The sequence below is a fragment of the Harpegnathos saltator genome, unplaced genomic scaffold (genome assembly GCF_003227715.2).
Source record: "Harpegnathos saltator strain DR-91 unplaced genomic scaffold, Hsal_v8.6 scaffold93, whole genome shotgun sequence".
In the NCBI taxonomy this organism is placed as follows: domain Eukaryota; kingdom Metazoa; phylum Arthropoda; class Insecta; order Hymenoptera; family Formicidae; genus Harpegnathos; species Harpegnathos saltator.
Window position 1 is genome coordinate 1,158,034 of NW_020230721.1, and position 22,491 is coordinate 1,180,524.

The following is a 22,491-nucleotide window of genomic DNA, read 5'->3' on the forward strand; positions in this document are numbered from 1 at the left end:
TCTTCGTAAAAGAATAGACTACACTTCATTACATCCGAGTGTAACACCCTCGCACTGCGTGTAGCTAAGAATGATTTCGTCCTAATGTTGGCTGCTTTCGTATGCAGTACGATATACGTGGTATAGATGACAGTACATGTTGCACTTGGTCCGAGTGTGACTAATGCGCTTAGAACAAATAACGATATCAAAATAATCGCGTTGAGAAGTTCAAAGGAGGATACAAACACACAATGAAGATCTCGAGGATTCAATTTGTTGACAACGTTGAAAGATTTGCGCTTCTGTCTTGAGAATATCGTTAACATTCCCGATATCAGAACCATCCCGAGTATTTCGCGTAAACTCGGATTCGAAAAAAGCGCCTGTTTGGCAAGAAACGGATCGCTGTGATTGGTCGGCTTGAATATCTCAAGCAGCCAATCATACAGTCGTGCCGCGGGCTGCGGAATAGTGCTGCGTGCAAAAAACCGTTGCCGCGGGATTTTCCGCGATTTTGGCTGACCGTAGCTGAGCCTCGCGTCTCAATCGTCGTTACCGGGAGTGCCGAAGGTGAGTTACGTGCGCGTGTTGCCGCGGAGTGTCGTTAAATAGCTGCGGGAAGTGAATATCGTGGAGTGAGCGAATCGTCGAAATATCGAGCAAAGTTTTGCGCGTTCGCCCCGTAACGACCGTTCGGGTGCGCACGGCTGAGTTCCACGTTTCCGACACACTGCGCGAATCTCGCACGCGAAATACGTCGAATCGTTAAACATCGAGATATGGCGTAACATCCCTCAATATTCGCCGCAAGTAGCCGTTATTCATCAGGAATGCTGAGTCAAGTTTCGTGAGCTTTCTTTTCCATCATGGCGGATTTCTTAAAACGGTCGGTTCGGGTGGAATATTGTGATTGGTGCGTACGCGAATGGTATATGTTCAGCGAGCTATATAATGTGAAAAATTACCACCGTCGCGCTAGTAGTGTAGCGGATGCACGCTCAATGTGCGTGAGTTCCGGAAATAGCTCGCGCTTCTTTTCCGTGAGTCCGAATTGCCAAAAATGAGTTTCACGCGTGTATTCGTCGGAAGTACCGAAGGTAGATTTCACGTGTTGGTCACGGCAAAGTATCGTTAAGCAGTCATAGAAAGCGAATGTCTCGCGAAATTGTATCGTCGGGAATGCCGAGTAAAGTTCCATGAGTGTGTCGCGTAATCGCAGTACAAGTCGCTGCTCTACGTTTTCGACTCTCCGAAGGAGAGAGTCTCGAATAAGTGTTAAAATGCTTGCGCTTGTGCGATGCTCCGTGTTGTGTTTGCGCAAAGTTGCGCTAAAAGTGTGTTGCAAAGAAATAGCGTTAAGTGCCTTTGGATATATTTCATCAGGATACTCATTGGATATATCTCATCAGAAGGAACTTCAGGAGCTGTGCAAACGTGAGTGTATTTTACGTTTGTTTTATATTGTAGCGATTTATTCGCTTCTCAACTGACCTTCACACATAAGTCTCTCTGCAGTTCTCACTATTGAAGCGTTCACCTCCCACTTCCTCGATTCCTAGAACTCGAAACGCGTCGATTCTTAGAACTGCCGTGTTTACGATATCGAGCTTTGTTCCGCGAATCACATGTTGCTTCTTGAGTATGGTCAGTGCTTCGTGTTCGTTTATACGATGCGATAGCAAATTTCTCTTACTTTATACAAATTTATAATTTTGATCTTGATTACGTAAAAAGCATTGAGCATTTTTAATGCGTTTTTAAGTTACTCAATCTTATGAATAACCTTATTTTATCTTTAATATTTTAAGCAGAATTATACAATTTTTTAACATAAGTTGCAATGGAATTTTGTACGAGGTTTCTCTTACAAATCTTTCTCCGTCTCTCGCTGGGTCTCTAGAGATATTTCTCTAGGTATCAAATTTAATTTAAAAAATTTTAGCGTTTAGCGAATTTCAGCGTTTCCGAAATTATTACATTGAATTTAAACCGATTTCACGTGTTTTCCCGAGGTAGAATATTCATGAGAACCCGTTGTTTCCATCTACATTATGCTTTAAAGCTCCGTCGGAAGCTACCGGACGTAAAAAGAAAATAAAGTCTCGTCGTTCATTTAATTTCTAGTGCATTCCGGTTCGAGCGCACTTTTATTTTCAATTCTCCAGATAATTAATGTCGAAAGTTAAGAGGTTTCTAACTAAAAGCGCGAGCTCCCATTGAATTTACGTTCGTCACGATGGATTGGATTCGCCGCATGCTCCCGCGTATTCGTCTTCCAGCCAGACTCGAGCTTCGCGATAGAGACTTTATAGGATCCGCGGGAGTTACCTTCGCTATATCTCAAGGCTTCTTCCCGAAGCGGCGGAACTTTTTTCCGCAAACTGGATGATGCACATGCCGGGATGATAACGCCGGATGGAGTGGCTTCTCACAACGCGAATCCTTCCGGAGAAGTATTTGATTTTCCTCGGCGTGAGCAACGAGGCTACGAGCGGAGGAGGATGTTTCCCTCCGTATCGGAGGCACCTCCACCTCGCTCGTTCCAACCGTGCGAGAACGTTATAAAGTATATTGTGAGAGATCGTAAGTTAAGTTGTCCCGGGGAACCTTTGAGAACTCGGAGCGACCCGACGCTAGAGTTGATCGTCTTAACTTTGCTGCGACTGATCGTCTCATTCTCGGCGGGAGCTAAAGAGCCTCTGCCTCGATTCACTATGAAACGCTCGTAATGACGGGAATTTGGATGTTGGAAGCAATTTCACTTCTAGACGCTCTAATGACCACTTGCGAGCGAGATCGCGGTAGTTGAGCACTTTAATCGCGCATTGTTCTATGCTTAAAGAACGCGCTTAGTCACATATCGATAAATTCTTGTCGCACTGCCGCTAATGGCTTTGGACGAAGTGTCTGTGAAGTTGGCACGACGTTTTGCGAATTGATAAAAAATAAATATTGTCACTTTTTTTCATTCTTCTACTGTCCTTCAAGAAACGAAAAAATGTTCCGCATGTATAATGAACCAAGAAACCGAAAATTAAGATGTGTCATGCTGACGTTTCGCGTTACAGCACGACACATCTTAAGTCCGCCTCATGTTTCTGAGAATCTTGGTTATTTCGGAGCTTTTAAAACCTTATCACTCATATTTCGTTAATTAATATTTCATGACGTGTCATTTTCGGGCCTGTCACTTTTGGAATCTTTCGAGTCCTCTATCGCTGAAACGCGTGATGGCAACTTGATACGGTTTGTTCGGATTATTCTGATTTCAAATCTAGATGAGTGTCTTATTGCAAATATTTTTGCAGCTAACGCGCTCGCTGTTTGTATGTTTGTTACGATTTTGCTAAGCTCTCTTCCTTCTTTCTTCATTCCTTCCGTCCTCCTCTTAGCGGAAGATAAATTTGTCGCGTCGATATTTTCGAAGAATTTATACGATAATTCTTATAATTTTCCTTACACTTTAAGATTCAAAGCATCTGGATATTATTGATATGAAATCGAATGTCACATCGAATTCCATGATATCAAAGAATATCCATTCCAAAGTTTTGTTTGGGTCGAAGATATGTCAAAATATCAATATTTCGGTTAGTTCGATAAAAACACTACTGTTGAAATTAAGGTAACGACAAATGCGCTTGAGTGATAATCGCAGAGAGAGAGAGAGAGAGAGAGAGAGAGAGAGAGAGAGAGAGGGAGAGGGAGAGAAAGAGAGAGCAAGTAATATCTCATCGGTGGTATCGTCGTTTCAATATTAATAATTTGTCGTGCGGTAGCGGCGAGCTTTGCTACGGGAGCACAAAAGATATTTTACAAGCTGATACATCCCCTCGCGACCGCCCGGTGCATTACGCGGTTTTGCGGCTCCGTGTGTACTCGTAAGCCCTATGATCAGTATCCGCATCCCCGTGATATACGTCCAATAGCCGTCTTTCGAGAGAGATCATCCTTACTACCGTGTATATAAGTCAGTGTGCAGCCGGCCGCCATGAAATCGCGCTCGTAATATTTCTCCGGCGCAGCGCTTTTACGGTTCTTGCGGGACACCGAAAGGAACGAAGGGACGGAGGGTAAGGTAGTGCAGGGCTATAATAAAGCGGCGGCGACGGCGGCGGCGGGGCGGCCGCCGGTGGTCCTCCCCTTTCTCATGTCTCCCGCCCTTTCTTGCTTTCTTTCGCCTGTGCCTGTAGCGCTCTTTCGACCTCGCCGAGATAGAGCGAGCACCCGGTGGTAACGTACCGCCATGGCGGCCGCAATGAGACCGAGATAGAAATTGATGACACTCATAATTTACGAGAAATCGTGATTTTTTTGAAGAAACGGCAAGAATATCCGTCGTCCTTTTCCCTCCCCCCTGCCTCACCACCGGTCTCGTCTCTACTTCGTCCTTTCTCTCGTCCTACTCCTGCCTCTTTACCGCGAACAAGCATGAGCGAACGTAAAGACGACAAAAAGGGGAAGAAGAAGAGGAAGAAGGAGAAGAGAGGTCGTCGGAAGAGGAAAAGGTAGCGAATGGATAGATAACCGGCCGCGGGGTTGGTTAGGGAGGGGGAGGAAGGTGAATAAAATCCCGATAAATTTGCATTACATCATAAATCCAATGCGCGGCCGCCACATATTCCGTTTTGGATCCTCGACGCTATTTTCCGCAGGATCGTTTCCGCGAACGTTCCACTACCAAGGGGAACGGGAGTAAAATGCCGTCGATGAAGGAGGCACCGCGCACAGAGATCTCTTTACACCCTCGAATACGTGCTCGAAAGAGAGAGAGAGAGAGAGAGAGAGAGAGAGAGAGAGAGAGAGAGAGAGAGAGAGAGAGAGAGAGAGAGAGAGAGAGAGAAAATGTGTATATGTGCACGCGCGTATATAATATGAACCGGGAAAAATCAAATGATGGTTCGTTTATGTAATTCTCAGGAATACGCGTCGTTCTTCTCTCATTGTTAGAGCTTGCATGGACGGCGACAAGCGACAAAGCACAAACGTGTGCAACGTATACGTGCACACTATACGCGTCCTATGTATATACACTCTTTATCGTGCAGATAATAATGTTAATAACACAGCATTTTTTTAATAATGCAGTTAATAACACTAATTACGGTACTACGTAAAGTAATTATTTCTATTACATAAAAAGTAGACATTACATAAAGATATAACGCTGTTATCATCATTATCGTCATTTTATCGTTGCTATTATTATAATCTCACAGTTTTTTCCTTCTTGTCGCCAAATAAGTACATAAACTTGCAAATAGAAAAAATAGTTTATATAGTAGATTACGGGTTAAATCATTGCGATTTGACCCAATCTTAATCAGAAGCAAACTAAAATCGATATTAATTAATTTGTCGAATTTTAATCCGCAATCCGCAATTCCTCATTTTCAATGCACAAATTGATCGATGAGGCTTTAAGATTATCGAGTGTAAATAACAGCAGCAAGTCAGTAGTCGCACAGGACGACAGTGCATTCGCGTGAATAAATACCTGCGGTAGGACATCCGATTTCTGCGCGACAGATAGGTGGTGGCTCGCAATCACAGTACGCGTAATATCGTCGTTGACAATTTAAATGAGCGGAGATTGTCGGAAATAGAGAAGGAAAGGGGAAGGGGGAAAGAGGAAGGAACAGCAAGAGGTACACACATATCGCATCGCAGTCACCGTGTAGCCCTTGTCATCTTCCGCGCCTCGTAATCGTCCCCGCCGTTAACTGTCGTTAATTAAAGAAGTCTCCCGGAGGTTGCGCTCCGCTGCCGTTTAATTACGAAAAGGATTCATTAGCGAAGAGGCAGTCACCTAACGAGGACAAAACAGCGGCGACGGAATCTGACGAAGCAGTCTGGCACTTTCTGGTTGCAACCGTCGCCGTCGTGCCGGAGCGTGCACGAATGTGGCGCGGCGGTGACGTCGAAGGAGGGAGAGACTGTATACGTCTCAGCCCTCCTCTCTCGGTAGATTACAGTTTAGAAACAACAAGAAAAGCACGTCTCTGAATCTTCCTCCTTCCATCCTTTCTTTCTTCTTTGCTCTACCCACTTCCGTTCCTTGCTACGTTTTTCCATCGTCTGAACACTGTACACCTGTTTGTGTTTTCAAGTTCGAGATAGTAAAAGTCGTAGATGAAGACGAAAACAGACCTACACTTTGCTACAGCATTGTCGCGAACAAGGGGAAGCAGGATAGTTTGGCAAGCATGAGTGTAAAATTTCAAGACACAAACATCGACATACGATATTTGAATGAAGGGTTGTCGAACGAGGGTAATGTCTAATTAGCGATAAGGGATAGGTTACACCACGTCGAGTAATTCTCTCTCTCTCTCTCTCTCTCTCTCTCTTTCTCTCTCTCTCTCTCTCTCTCTCTCTCTCTCTCTCTCTCTCTCTCTCTGTCGTAGCTTATTCGGATATATTTGGCTTTATGTTGGCTCACGCTGGAACTGTGACGTTTCGAACGAACTCAAATAACAGGGGAGAGAAGGGTCGGAGGAGAATATAAATTCAGAAAGAAGAAGGAAGTTTATTTAGTTGAACTAAGATTACACAAATTTATTTGTGTAATAATTATTTTTTAGTGAAACTGATTAATAATGTGCAATAATCACTTGTGACAAAAGCCGAAGTAACAGTAACACGAGATGACAAGTTTGCAAAGAAATTCTTACATATACGTGGTTAGCTTGCCCGTTGCGGGAAATAAATAAACAAAACAGCTCACATTTATATGAGATCTTTGTTTGTATAAGAAATATAAGAAAGATAACATGATTGTATCATTGCTTATTTGCTATGGCGCTTTGACGATCGTTTCTACAATATCGACATTTTTGGCGTTCATCATCCACTTTAGCATCTCTTTAAACGACAGTCGAGCGTCACACGATAGTCGAATATCCGATATTTACTCGTGGGTGACACGAGCACTCGACATTCGAGTCATTTAAAGTTATGCAAAGCAAAGCACTCTCTCTCTCTCTCTCTCTCTGTTGTATCTTAGCCAAAGGCTGTAACGATAACCGAGCGCGTTAATCCCTCCTAGCAACCGTGCAAACATGCAAATATGCAAACCATGAAAACACGCTAGCCAGCTAGAATCGGATCCACCCTAAATATGTCCGCGCACGCACATTCGCGAAAATTCCGCTCTCGTCGCTGCTCTTCGATATTCGACCTCAATTGCGTTTGTCGGCTTCCTACTCGCGTCCCACCCATTGCACCCCGTCACTCAATGCTCCTCTCTTCACATTTGCCTCCCCCTCTTCCTCCTCTCTCCCTCCTCCCCCCTTTCTCTCTCTCTCTCTCTCTCTCTCATTTCCGCAGCTTTTTTCTTTCTCTCTTCCCCTTTTCCCGTTACACACATATATTTGCACACGCGCGGCTTACTGCCCGCGTGTTCCCGCTCGACCGGTCGCGAAGGTTTATTGCCCGTGCGGGCTAAAATCTCCGTGCGAAAATTCTGTTCAGCCACCGCTTCCGAATCCGCCGCGAAATTGGACATAAATTTACAGCGTTGTCCCGCCGGCGCCATCCTGCGTCCTTTGGTCGTCCGTCCGTCCGTCCGTCCTCTTACTCTTTTCGTCCTACTCGTCTCTTTCTGACTACGTGAGGATTGTCTGCCAATTCCAACTAGGAAGCAGGCTGGTTTAACGAAATTCAAGAAAAGTTTCTTTTGAAAGGTGTTACAATAAATATTAATATATAAATTAATATATAAATATTGCAATATACATTAGTGTACAAAATACACAACGTATAGATTATTAATATATAAACAAAATGCTCATACACAGATATACTGATCCACCTCTTATGCGAACCTACCTAGCGCCTGCCTCGACGAATGCACTCGTGGTACATTTCGACGTTGTAATTCAGGCTCATCGGCACGGTCGTTGAGAAATTCTTAATCGCCCGCGTTCGCCTCTACATCTAATCCAACAAGACTCCCCACAGCGGCACACCGCGTATGTATATCCTTGACCGTTTAAGCACGCAGTGCGTGCAACGGAAGGGCGGAACGGCGCGTTATCGCACCTTCACGCTCTATCGGACCGCTCGCGGCTCTTCGTCTTCGTCAGCGGTTTTTCGTGAAAAAGGACCTTCTCGCGGCGAGATACCCGGCCGGCACCCCACGGTCGTGTCACGCGCACACGCGCGTGCCCGTCGAAGCGCACGCGTGCGCGCGCGCGCGTGCGCCGGAGCGGCAACCGAGAGTGAAAAACGGTGCGCTCGGCCAACCGATGCGGTGCGCTGAAGAGCGGAGAGACGAGGCGAGGCGATCCCGAGCATTTCCTGCGTACGAGTTGAATCGCGGGAAAATCGGCCCCGGGAAATTAACGACGCCGCGCGCGCGTCGGCATCGCGCGATCCGCCCGCGCTACCGGCGAACGACAGCCGCGTAATTAATAGATAGAACGCCAACGCGAACTCTGGACGGGGAAAAATATCCGATCTCTTGCGCCTCTGACTGACGATATCCTGATATCCTCTAATAACCAAGCTCGCGGCACGATAGCTTTTCAGATCCGTGAAGACGATCGAGTGAAGTGAACAGGTCAGTTGTTCGTTAATTCTCGATGATTGTTCTTCTTATTCGTTCTTTACATAGTCGTGATATTCTTTAAATATTCCGGGGAATCGAACCTTACTCGAAACGAAATGTACTACTTACGGTGATCAGATAGCTGAAATATCGCGAATCGGATTTATAAGAATGACTCGCACAATATTGAACTCAAACGTAAGGGGATGACAAATTTTCAAAGCGTATCCATTTCAAAGCGGAGAATTCATTCTGTGCAAGTGAAAAGACACTCGACCTTAATTAGCGCGGCTGCCACTTTGCTTTCCAAATGAAATTTCGCTTGAAAACATTCACAGAATAAAATATCACGATAAAGAAAGAGGTTGTATAGTGGTTGTACACGCGAATGTTTCCGTATTTCAAAATGAGGCTAGAATATCATCTATGCACGCTAGGCACCACAATGCCTATTTGCAATAACGGTTCGTTTGCATCCAACATAGGATCCTGTTCCGCCGCGACGTTTCATTGGCGCCGTTTACTTTAACGACACTATTGTCTATTATGATTTTCTTGACCGCGACTTTGCGCTGCTTCCTCATTGCCTTCGTTTCTCTCGCGATTTTTCAGCTGCCGTAATTCGTAACAATGGTGAGCGCGAGGCTCGCACAAAGGATCCATCGTACTCGCTCGCGCGCGCTCGTCGCGGGGACACAATCGTTGTCAAATTATTCAATAAAATATATTCCTCGTCCGCGTCGTGCGCGCGCCTTCGTCTACCGTTTCAGATCCTCTTCCGCTCGATCGGGATCCGGTTCCTGCTCGCCGCACGAGCCCGTCCGACAGGATGCACAGGGCGGCTATATGGAAGTTCACGTTCCAACGGGAGAACGCCTGCCTGCAACTTCCGTGCTGCGCCAGCATTACGTAGCACAAAGTCCCGTTCTCATATTACGAGCCGCGTGGGGTTCAAGAGGGCGTGGAGGCCCCCTTATAACAGGGTACACGTGTCCCGTCCGAGCACCCGTTGCATTGTGCCCCCCTCGCGCGACTATCTTGGCCTCGCGACCAAAGCAGGGCGATTCCTCAAAGCTACTCAAAGCAACGAAACTGTCATAAGATACGTGGTCGCTTTGCCGTGCGAGTCGACGTACTAAATAGATTCTAAGTGGATACAGAGAAAGAGAGAGAGAGAGGGGGGGGAGATTCGAAGGAGGGAAGTGGGAAATGTTACTCTGTTCCAGGTGTAAGCCACTTTAGAAGCATATCTTAAGTTATCAGTTATAAATTTATTTATTCAACTTGATGAGAATAGACGGGAAAGGAAATTGTGTAATAATTATTGCACAGTAAATCTACGTTTATTACGTTTAAAATTACCCAATAAAAGTCGATAATTTTTGGGGAAAATTAGACTGGTAACCACAGTTAGATTCTTAAAAATGTGTGTACGTCAGAGACAATGCAAAATATCAAAGCAAGTCAAATAGTCACGATGGACCTGAATATCACGATGTTATATTTGCGCAGATAACGTTACCATTTCGTTATCTTTGTGGAACAGTCGGAGAGTGAGCCGACTTACGGCGGAGTTAACAGTTATTGTTAACCAGAGGTATATTTAAGATGACAACAATGCGCAAACACTCGAGGAATGTCTCGCGTGACACTGTTGACTCTGAAAAAATACACGTCAGGTGATTTATAAAACATTGCACGCCAAGTTGATTTCACTAAGATTTTTCGTGAGATCACGCGACGTTTTCTTTCAATTCTTATTATTCTTATCTTTAAATGTCATCTTATGATAATCACTTTGTTTTTTACTAAAATTTCTTGAATTTGCAAAATAAACCACGAACGTTTCACAGCCACAAAATTTATCGAGTTTAATAATAGATAAATTTAAATTTAATTCTTTTTATTTTAATTCCGCTTGCGAGGTAATACTTAATGCGATAATCGTTTCAATACATTCCGTTTCATAACGAGCATTTTTCGCACCCATGGAAATAACATGGCTTAGTCACGGGATTTCGGATGCGTGCCAGTAGGTTGAATCGATGATTCTCTCTGTAATATAGCATTTTGTTTTATTCATATTTCTAACAAAATCAATTTCTGCGTCTTCCCGCCCACCTCCAATCCTTTCGGTCTCATAGATCGTATCGTAAAATGAAGGTAAAGGGTTTCGAGAGCTGCAGGATAGAATATATCGTGAGCTTCGACCAAAAGTTTATTGCGGACTCGAGGGAAGTAGTATAAGGCCGTGTTTCGTAAAATCCGTGATATATTGAAATTTATTTCATTCACCCGTCTCTTCCCCTCCGGTTGAGAAAGTGCCACGGAAATGGAGAAGATCTTCCGTGTATCGCGATGATGATCTCCCCGCGAAAAAAGCGAGTCTGCATGGGGACAACTATAAATTTTACATCGTGCGTGTGAAAAAAGGTGCCGTTTGTTTTTCTGTTCGATTTCATAATTCCACGATTATAACGGGCTCGTACGCGCGTCTGATCGATATATTTGTTTCGTGCGAGATAAGCGAGGAATACCTCTATTAAGTTAGTCATCCCCAGAACGAAAATAAAAAATCTATTAGGTGTAAAATTAAATGCTAATTAGATGCTAAAATCCCGAATTTGGTGCTCGCGGAGTTTGGCAGAAAAAAGAGAAAATAGCGGGGGAAGGTTAGCTTAACGTTAACTTAGCCCCCCCCTCCCCCCAAATAAAAAAAAACGTACAATCAACACATAAAATCGAAAACAAATTACACAGGTGCTCTCGTAGCTATGGTTTGGCAATTACTCGTCTCTTCACGCACTGTCAAGATATCCAAACCGAATTAAGTGCTCGTACCGTTTTGCAAAAATTCGCACTTAAACATCGGCGGGCCATACAGGTCACAAGAGAGAACCTGTCTTAAAAAATTAGGCGCTCTTACGAAATTGGCTTCAAAACACTCGCCTTGCGATATGTTGTCGAGATATTTAAACGCCGAATTAAGTTCTCGTCCCGTTGCAAAAATTCGCATTTAATCTTCGATCGCATGTTTAACTCTGATGTGAAAATTTTATCATATATTTGAAAACAATATTAGTAGTTGTATTCCGTTTGTTAGAAAAAAAAAAAAGAAAAAATCGGCGTTTGCATATCTCGACGTGAAGAGACGAGTAATTTGATACCATAACCACGAGAGCGTCTAATTTTATAATAAAAGTTCTCTCTTGGACAGTCATCGTTGAGCCGATATATTTATTTTGTTATAACTTTTGAGCGGCGATATATTTTTGATATCTGTTAACTGTTTCTTGGAGCACTTAATTAGCACCTAATTTTGACATAATTCGTTTTCGATTTTACGTGTTGGTTGTACGTTCTTTTATTTGGGGGGCGGCTAAATCAACGTTAAGCTAGCCTCCCGTTTTCTTCTCTTTTTTCTGCCAAACACCGCGAGCACCAAATTCGACATTTTAGCACCTAATAATTAGCAATCTTATTTCGAACCTAGATTAATGTATTATAGCAAATAATTTTGCAGCTTATACACGTGACACGTTATTTTCGCATCGATCAGTCTTGATCTATCGGTTTTAATTTCTCGATAACGAATAGGCGCACATCGTTGCAATTTGTGAGGATCTTTCTTATTTTGCGTCCAGATTAAAACCTTATTATCCATATTTCGATATTTAATATTTCGTGACAGGTCATTTCGGACTCTGTCACTTTTCCATCTTTCGTGGCTTATAACTCCGAAACGCGTGATCACAGCTCGATGCGGTCCACGAGGATCTTCCTTATTTTGGATCTAGATTAAAATCTTATTATCCATATTTCGATAATTAATATTTCGTGGCAGGTCATTTCCGTGCCTGTCACTTTTCCATCTTTCGTGTCTCATAACTCCGAAACGCGTAATCACAGCTCGATGCGGTCCACGAGGATCTTCCTTATTTTGGATCTAGATTAAAATCTTATTATCCATATTTCGATAATTAATATTTCGTGGCAGGTCATTTCCGTGCCTGTCACTTTTCCATCTTTCGTGGTTTATAACTCCGAAACGAAGCGTAATCACAGCTCGATGCGGTTTGCACGGATCAATCTTATTTCGAATTTAGATTAATGTCTTATAGCAAATAATTTTACAGCTTATATCCGGTGACATGTTATTTTCGCATCGATCGGCCTTGAACTTTCCGCTTTAATTTCTCGATAACGAATAGGCGAACCTTGTAATTTGTGAGGATTTTTCCTATTTTGGGTCTAGATTAAAATCTTATTATTCATATTTCGATATTTAATATTTCACGACCGGTCATTTCCGTGCCTGTCACTTTTCCATCTCTCGTGGCTTATGACTCCGAAACGCGTGATTACAGCTCGATGCGGTTTTGCTTGGATCAATCTTATTTCGAACCTAGATTAATGGTTTATAACAAATAATTTTGCAGCTTATACCCGGTGTCACGTTATTTTCACATCGTTCGGTTTTGATCTATCGGCTTTAATTTCTCGATAACGAGTTCGTTGCGAGTCACGAGGATCTTTCTTATTTTGGGTTTAGATTAAAATCTTATCACTCGTATTTCGATAATTAATATTTCGCGACAGGTCATATTTCGTGAAAAGTTATAACAAAATATGTCATCTTAACGTTGACTGTCCAAGAGAAAAATTATATTATAAGATTAGGTGCTCTCGTGGCTATGTTATCAAATTACTCGTCTCTTCACTTTTGAGCGGCGTTGTATTTTTAATATCTGCTAATTGTTTCTTGGTCTACCTAATTAGCACTTAATTGTGATATAATTTGTTTTCTATTTTACGTGTTAATTGTACGTTTTTTTTTATTTGGTACGGGCTAAGTTAACGTTAAGCTATTTTCTCTTTTTTCTGTCAAACCTCCAAAATTTGGTGAGCACCAAATTTGGGATTTTAGCATCTAATTAGCAATTAATTTTACACCTAATAGATTTTTCATTTTTATTTTCTGGGGGAGGGCTAACTCAATAGAGGTGCGGGGAATACAGATCGCCGGAAGTCAGTCGAAGTATCAGCCGATACCGGTCCATCCAAGCTAGTCAAAGAAAAGTCGCGGACTATAAGATTGCTGAGTCGTATGTACTGTCATTCGGCATGATACGAGGAAACGAGAAATATGTGCGTGTACTCGTCTCGCTCGGCGGCGGAGAGTGCGCGTCTATTTTGTGTCGTATATCGGAATTAACGTCTTGATTTCCACTAGTCATGTAGGTTGCGATTAAAAAAGGACGCTTATGCTCACGAGGTCGAGGCGTATAATTGGATGGTACGTACCGTCTCCGATCTACACGAAGCACCGGCAGCGTGAGAATCAGCCAGTTCGTTACTTCGCTGTCTCAACTTACGTGCAGATGACCGGGATATATATTTTCCACGGAGTGAATGTATCATGAAAAAAAATCCATTCCGAGTACTTTTAGTGTAACAGAGAAGAAAATGGCCCTTTTTAGCCTGAAAACTTGAAAATATCCTAATGAAAACGTACGATTACGTTGCTTTTTCCAATATTTCATTGTCATTGTCGAGCTTTTACTCTGGACGTGTATTTTATAAATACGTCCATTTGTTGAATACGTCTGTCTGATTTCAAGTACTGTTTTCTTCGTACGAATTTATAACATTGTATATTGTCGCAACTTGGGGAATAGGAAAATATATTTAATAAAATTTCGTATGGTCGAGGGGGGGGGGGAGGATATCATAACTAAATCCGCTGTCTAAGCTAAATCTGCTTATCCGTCTATCCGCATCTACTGATTCTAGTATTCTTTTGACAATTGTAGTAGTATCTTCGTTGTTACAATGGCTAAAAACGCCTGTCATGAGTACAGCCGCGTCGTACCGCGTCGCTGAAGAAGCGTGAGAAATTCGTTTGACGAAATTCCTCCCGAACCGTGCGGCTAGTAATCGAGACGAGCGCTCACAGACCGGAGGGATGCGTCGAGACGAGCGCGAGACCGGCCGTTTCAGGGACACGTACGCGTGGGTCGGACCGGAACTGGCATGATTCACGTCGAGGCTGAGCCGTGAGACCCGCGGAATACGACTCGCCTCGCCTCGCCTCGCCTCGCCTTGCCTTGCCTTGCCTTGCCTTGCCTTGCCTTGCCTTGCCTTGCCTTGCCTTGCTTCACCTCGCCGCGCTGAGCCTCGCATCACAGCTCGCGGTCCCGCGCTCCACGAAGCCGCGCATCGAGGCCGTACAGATGACTCGTATTGACACTCTTCACCTTCCGAAACTTTCTCCTCGATTTCTTCAATCTCCCGTTTTTTTTTTTTTTTTATCTAAATTGGCCTATTTTTTCTATCATTAGAGTATTAAGAGTAATTATAAACAATGTTATTTGTTATACATAGCCAATGGAGGAACAGTTGTGATTCAGACGTGATTCAGACGAATTCGTGTTCGTACTTGGCAAAATCACGGTGAGGTGACGATCCTTTAAGTTCTTGATTACCGGACACGGTGGAAACGATGGGATAATTTGAAAACTGACATCGTGATGTAACAACCATCTTTAGGTTCTCTGGAAGAAATTGGAACGTTTAGATCGAAGTCGGTGCTACATTCGGGAAAATCTCGAGTCGTGTTTTTCTAGGCGGCTAGACTTAATTTAGAAAAAGACACCGGCTACGTGAACCTTACGTAGGACGACCAATCGCAAAGGTATATCAAGATTCCATATCGTATCTCTCGACAAGAGAACGATCGAGATTCAGAGTAGAAAACATTCGGGACAAGATGCTTTGGTAGCGGACGGAAATACGTATATATGTGCTGATAAACAGCGTATTCGCGCTGCTAGAGGTCAATCGAAGCGAGATCGAGGAAGCATCGCGCGCCGCATCGGAGGAGTAACCGCCCGCGTTAGCTCGTACAATGATCCCTGCCGTTCGCCGTGCGTATGGGATTTATGGTCCACGATCAAGGTTACTACGATGGGGGCAGGCTCTCTCGCTACCACACGAGAGCGGCGCGTTTCGCCGCATCTTACGAACATTGTTTTACAACAGCGTGATCGGTCGGGGCCCGGCCGTCTCGATTTATCATCGAGGCGCGCTTTATTTTCTCACGTCCTTCCCCGCTTTTCCAGCGCCGGCCGCCCGATGGGAGTCGTTTGCGTCCCGACGTTAGATCTTGATATACCTCCGCGCGATTGGTCGTCCTACGTGTATCCACGTATATCTGCCTATAATTTCCAAGCGAATTCTTTCTCCCGATGAAATGTATCCGCCGATACGTACGTACGTACGTATGGACGCGGTTCTCTCTCTCTCTCTCTCTCTCTCTTTCTTTTCTTCCTTCTCCGTCGGACGCCACTCTGACTCTCTCCCTCTCTCCGACTTTCGTCCTTACGTCACGCGCCGTCTGTCTCCGAAAGGGAGAAGACAATGGGTGCGTGGGTCGGGCCCAATGTGTCGAGGCGTAGCCATGGAGTACGTAGGTAGTCCTCGCTCGCTCGCTCGTTCATTCGCTCGCGTGTACGCGCGCGATCGCCGACTGACGTAACGCCGGGCCCGCGGTACTTAACGATCGCTGCCATTGCGCGTTAAAACGATTACTTCCGCTCAGCCCTTGCGGAGAGATACATCGCACGCGAGTCTCGACGGCGGCGACGGCGGCGACGGCGGCGGCGGCGGCGAGCCACGAGCCACGAGCCGCGCTCGTCCAGTTTACCCTCGCCCCCCCCCCCCCCCGATCTATGGGCGTCCATGCCGAGCCAGCCGTCTTCTCGCATCGCGGACAGACGGATAAGTCTCGCGCAGCCTGTGGCTGTTAACGCGAGACAAAGCGCGCGCCTCTCATGCGATCTAATCGTCGCGCGAATATTTCACGTCGCTCTCGCGGGCTCGATGCTCGCGCCGAGTGTTTTACCGGAGCGACGCTATAATAACGGTCCCTGACGCCGCGGCGATTGCGGTCGCGACTATCGACTCTTACCGGAGGGAAACGCGCCAACGACGGGCACCACGGGCTTTTCGAATCGAAAGTTATGCAGGAATCTCTTCTTTTTTTTGTTTTCATTTTCTTTTTTTTCGATAAATTGTTTTCACGTAGAAATCGCTTAATTGGGAGAACGTCGATTCTCCCGGCTGCTCCGCGGACCGCGTGTTTTGACTTGCGTGTCAATTCTACTACCGCCTGTATAGGTGGTATAGCTACATAGAATATTTCTTGGAATCTAACTGAGATCCGATCTGATCTCTCAAAGATTTATTCTGGTTCTGGTTGGAAAATTTACACAGGTTTAACCTAAAAATGTAGTGTTATGAACATGCGCGTCCAAGTGGAAAGCAAACAGGTTATATATCTATTGTTTTCTAATATTTTCCCTATGACTTTTCTCCTGGTTTCTAATTTTCATTGAAAAGCATTAAAAATAAATTTTCATGTTATTTGTTTGAATTCCAACTATCAAAATATTTCTATACGCAGTTGAAACAAAGTACCGCCGAATCGCGCGTTTCAAAGTTCAAAATAAACTTCTGTTCGAAATAATACGTCGTGATATGTGTGTGCGACTTTGCGCTCGCACGCCAACATAAAGTCTTGCAACACATTGCAGAGGAGCGGCAATTACTACGGCATGGTGGAACAATATTGAACTGTGTGTCGTCTTTTTACGATTTGCCGCATAGAGTACGTTGAGTACACTTTGCATGTTAAAGGACTATCGGTTGTACGCCCTTATGCGCGTATTTCATATTCTCCAGCGATAATACCGCAAAGCGTGCTTTTGCGGTCGATCTAATCGCTTCTCGAATAATTCACATGACCCTCTTTGGTCATGCCATTTGAATCGAATATTTAGAGCTTAGCACGCGCGTCCGCGGAAGTCAATCGAATGTTTAATCCGCTATTTTTATGGTTGACCGTTTGATTAGAGTGTCCCGCTTTCGAATCAAATCGATCAATAGCGATGACCAATAGCGAACCGTTCGTGCGTGGAATCGCCGGAAAACGACAGCCGACGAAATATTCATCTCGGGCAGAGATGATCTTAATTTTTCGTTGAATAATACGCGCACTGTTTAAGCGCCGTTATTCGAACGTTCATTACCGCACGTACCGTACGTACATCCCAACGTGCGTGATATTCCAATCGTCTCAATAGTCTGATAATACGGTGGCATTATGCATTTCTGGCGTAAACCGTCTAATTATTACAGCCATAACGCACGTGCGGAAACCAAAGGAATGAAGATCGGGTCCGGCGAGTAATCAGCACACGATACGATACATCCGCACTCGATACGGTGCATCCTGTTGACGGAGAAGTAATTTGACCGTGCGAAAGCGGTAATAATTTCCCAGCGCAGCGTATCGCGCCGGTTACACCGCTCGCGACTCCATAAATTTGCGAATGAGCTCGGTAGCGGGAGTCCGCCGACACCGGTCGACCTCCCGCGAGCTCGAAGAGTCATCGAGATTGCCTCACGTGCGTTTGCACACGTGAGACGATCTCGCGCGACCAGAGGTGTGCGGGCTCACCAAACGCGATTTAGACAGACATTTAGATACTTGGTATTTTTCACATTTTTCACGCTCTTAATTTTTTTTTATTATATATTTTTAAACTAAAAGATTTTATCTTAACATGTATCTTCTCTAGCATCCGGAAAGCCGCCGCGAATCGTTAATTTCATGTGCATATTGTCGCGCGTCGCGTTTCTTTACATCTTAGCTCACTCAATGACGAACTCAATGACGAACGGATACACGCGAGATACTTCGGTAGAAAACACTGCAAGTATTTCATCACTTTTTCATCACTGCAGCGACTTGACATTTTTTTGCGGTGTCTGGCATATTCTGTACGTTTGACTGATTTCAAGTTTGTTTCTCGAAAAATACATCATATGTTCCAGTGTAAAGTTTAGACTAATAATCTGTCGGAGTTTCGTCGCAAGTCGAGCTTATCGCTATATCGACAGCTTTGCCGCTGCTGCTGTGCGAGAGAACTGCCCGAGCTGAAAATTCAGCCTCAACGATCTTGCGGATTTGTTTCGTTTTCGTCATCGGAGAGCTCGGCGGGTATTCTAAGCTCAGATCGATGAATCCGCCCTGCTCTCCTACCCGGAGGCCTACAGAACCGACAAACGATCACACACTCGGCCACTTAACGCGCTCTGATTGCCAGAGTGCCACTTCGCCCGGATGTAACGTGAACTTCTGGCTGGAAACCGTAACCGAAATCGGATGGGTCCATCGCGTTTCGAAATTGCAAAACGTTTAGACGCGAGACGCATAACTCGAGCGTACATAGGGCAACGGGATGAGTGGCATGGACGGTCGGGCTCGGCGTGTAGCCGTTATGGTATACACGTGTAGCATCCATTACCGAATGATCGCTGAGTAGCAGCATTCCAGCCGCATTTCGTGGCCTCTCGTCGATCCCCCTTAGCTTTTCGCTTCTCTCTCTCTCTCTCTCTCTCTCTCTCTCTCTCTCTCTCTCTCTCTCTCTCTCTCTCTCTCTCTCTCTCTCTCTCTCTCTCTCTCTCTCCCTCTCTCTCATCCTCTCTCTTTCCCACCTATATTCGCGTCAGCTGATAACGCGATTTATAAAACTTTAACGTTCAACAGCAGTATTATAGCACATAAATTTTACATTTAATAGATATCTCTGTTATGATTTCAAAAGTGTTCGCGAGAAATGAGCGACGCATTTTCTAGCAAAATTTTCTTCCCCTTTTAGAAATAACAGATTGTTTGAAAAAAAAGAAATAGTTGTGTCGCGTTATCGTTCATATGTGCCTCCTTTTTGCAAAGTTCTACATCTTTCCAGTTTCATCGATTGCCCAAGCCTCTCGGGCAAATATTTAAAGAAACTATGTATTTAAACTAGATTTATTATCAGTGCCTCCACTCTCTCGATCATCGCCGATTACGTGCTTAAACATTTGTAGGATTACGTAAGCTTACGTAGGTTTATGCGAGGCTTTCCGCAAATAAATATACAGCTTATAAAGGGTCGTTCCATCCTGGACATTGCGTGTATTGCGTAACACGTCACGACGTTTATTCCACGATTCTCCTACTTATATACATCCATTTCGATCATTAGGAATCCCACGCAAAGATAATATCATGTCTTTGTCGATTTCCAAATTCTCATTTCCATTTACATACACGTGTTATGAATCATCGCAAATGTTTCACATATTGCCTCGCTTTTTTTTTCTTTTCTTTCATTTCTTTTTTTTTTTTTTTCATACATTTGCGGATCTACTTTCCGCTCTCGTTTCGCTCATGTCTATTTTCGGAGTTGAGAGGGAGAGGGAAAGAGAGAAGGAGAGGCCAGCCAACTTCTTCCTATGGTACGTTCGCAAAGTTCCGCAATTACGCCAACAATTTTCTCTCGTTTCTCGAGACGGCGATCGAGCCGCGGCGCGCTTTTAATTCGATTGCTCAATTTGATCTCGGTTTTCCGCCTAATTGATTATCACGGATTCCGAGTCTGCAGGAAATTGAGAGCCCCGGACGCGAGCAATCAGAAAGCATGAAAATTGATATTTCACGAGGACGCGTCTTCTTCGGAGCGTTCACGCCGATGAGAACGCGGGACCAACGCCGTGATTTAATCCGAGACCAATAAGCAAGAGTACTCTCCTTACTTTCTGCTCTTTTTCATCGCAACATAGCTTCTCCGCTACAACGTAGACGCGCCCCGTTCATATTTTTGCGGGATTCCTCGAGCTCCAATTTCGCGCGCGGGATACGTTTCAATTTCGCCCGACATCCCCCGCGCGCACAATCCGTGCCTCCTTGTATCGTCTCATTACCGGTAATTACGTGTCAGCCGCAAGCTCCTTCGCATCGCGTCGTCGGTTTACATCGACCCGTGGGAATCCATCGCGGTATGACGCCGCACGTATCCCCATCGACGAAGCGTTGCGTTGCTTTTTCCCGCGCGGCATCGTCGCCGCACGAGTTCGCTGCACCCAGCGCGTAAAGTCGAGCTCTCGGTCGGCCGACGACGGTCGAGTGGCAAGGCAAGGAAAGACAGAAGAGGAAGGTGCGGAAGAGATGAGCAGAAACGTAATTGCGCCCGGGCAAAAATTTCGCCGAGAATTGATTCGTCGCGTGCGGTCGAGGGTGAGTTTAACGGGTTTCACCGGTGATTCGGGGTGAAAGCGGTCATCGTCGCTGCGAGACCTACCCCTCCCCCCCCCTCCCCGTACGCTGTAATTTCTCGTCGTCCGCCACCAGTGGAACAGTCATCGGGCAAAAGAGCGATAGCAGGCGGGAGATAAAGAGATTGTCAACTTTATAACGCGATTTGATACCCCGGAAATCCCAGCGTCGAATCAGTACGTGACGCGGTTCCGTTAGAAACTTCTCGGGCTTTCGGGACGTTCTCGCGGCTGATCGGGCCGAATCTTTCGGAGCTATCCGGCGTCGGAGGTCGGAGATGCGCCACGCCGAGTTACAGACGTCTTGGGAATCCTGTGATACTGCAGATAGGTCTCTTGATTCCATCGCGGCCGGATCGAGCAACAACAATCTGCTATTTGCGTGTCTTCGAGGGAATTAATATATGCCATCCGTCGCGAATTTACCGATATAAGAGCGTAATTCGAAACGAGAGAAGAAAAGGGGGCACGGCAGTGAGAGTAAAAGAGTGTCCAAAAGTTATGTCAAACAGCTCTCTCTCTCTCTCTCTCTCTCTCTCTCTCTCTCTCTCTCCCCCTCCCTCTCTCTTGCGCGAAAGAATCTGGCGACAGTGTTGGATGTTAAAAGTCGCCCGCATTCGGTGGACACCTGTTGAATACACGAAGAAAAAATTTTTAATTGCGCGATTTACACGTACAGAGAGAGAGGAAGAGAGAGAGAGAGAGAGAGAGAGAGAGAGAGAGAGGGGGGGGATGATTGATCCAAATTTTACTCCAATATGCGCATTGTTGCTCCGTAATCTGATAACGGAGGTGTACGTTGCCGCGGAGATGAAAGAGACTCGTGCGAAAAATCACGCCCTCAGCCTCGAGTACGACGCGACGGCGCATTCGTGAAAAGAGAAAACAGGAAAAAGCTCGATTGTAAAAGTGGATTCTACAGGCATAATTTTCACACGTGCACAAACTCGCCGGCGCAAACGCTCGTCGTCGTCGGCCATGATCACGGAGTTTACCTCTGCTATCTTGTCCATCGAGGCGCCGCCTTTGCTTACCGAGGCAGATTCTCTTTGCTTTTTTTATCTTCCCGTTGGTTTCGTAAAAGGAAGAGAAATGGGAGAGGCGATGCCCCGTCCGAAGCGCCGTGGTAGGCGCTGATCAAGTCTCGCGCGCGCGGCGTGAGTTTATCTTCGAGATTCCTGCATCGGAAATATTTCTCCAACGAAAATAACGTTACGGACCCGCCACGGGACCCGCACTACTCGCAGGCGTCGCAGAAGCACAATCGTAAAGGGCATAATATATTATTCCAATAAAATACAAGAGGGGGCGTAATAAAATAAACAAGAGCGTTAGACTTCTTGTTTCACGAGCGGTAAAGTACATCTCGGCAATTTTATCGAGACAAACACGTCGCTCCGCGCTTTCCCCTTCACTCTGCTCGCGGTCGCATGCTCTTTGAGACCTGGCGCGCGCTATTTTCAAGACGTATCATCAGTAGGCGCTCCAAACGCACGTCCGGACGTACAACATTGTAAAGTCTCTTTTTAATCACTTGCTTCTCAAGGAAGAGATTTGCTGCAATTCCCAACAGGGATTACTTACCAATATGATTCTTCTTTCTCTCGAATTAATGTTGAATTATTCTTTCTTTGTAATTTCTCTTCATCTTTACATACACACACATGCGAAAAAACTGGTAAATTTGAAGAAAATAACATTTAACAAGGTTACAGATTATTATGGGAAATTTATTGGTTACAATTAGTAGCGTAGAATATTAGTCAGCGGCATACCCGAAATATGCGTTCAGAGTT

The 22,491-nt window shown here is 45.0% G+C and overlaps 1 protein-coding gene across 1 annotated transcript in view; it reads left to right on the top strand.

The window, feature by feature from the left end:
• Positions 1-537: 537 nt before the first annotated feature.
• LOC105190526 (stem cell tumor) overlaps positions 538-22,491 on the top strand; it is a 450,253-nt gene continuing 428,299 nt past the window's right edge. The window contains exon 1 of the mRNA XM_025307632.1: positions 538-1,416. The gene's annotated coding sequence lies outside the window, so the exon portion shown is untranslated. The remainder of the gene's footprint in view (positions 1,417-22,491) is intronic.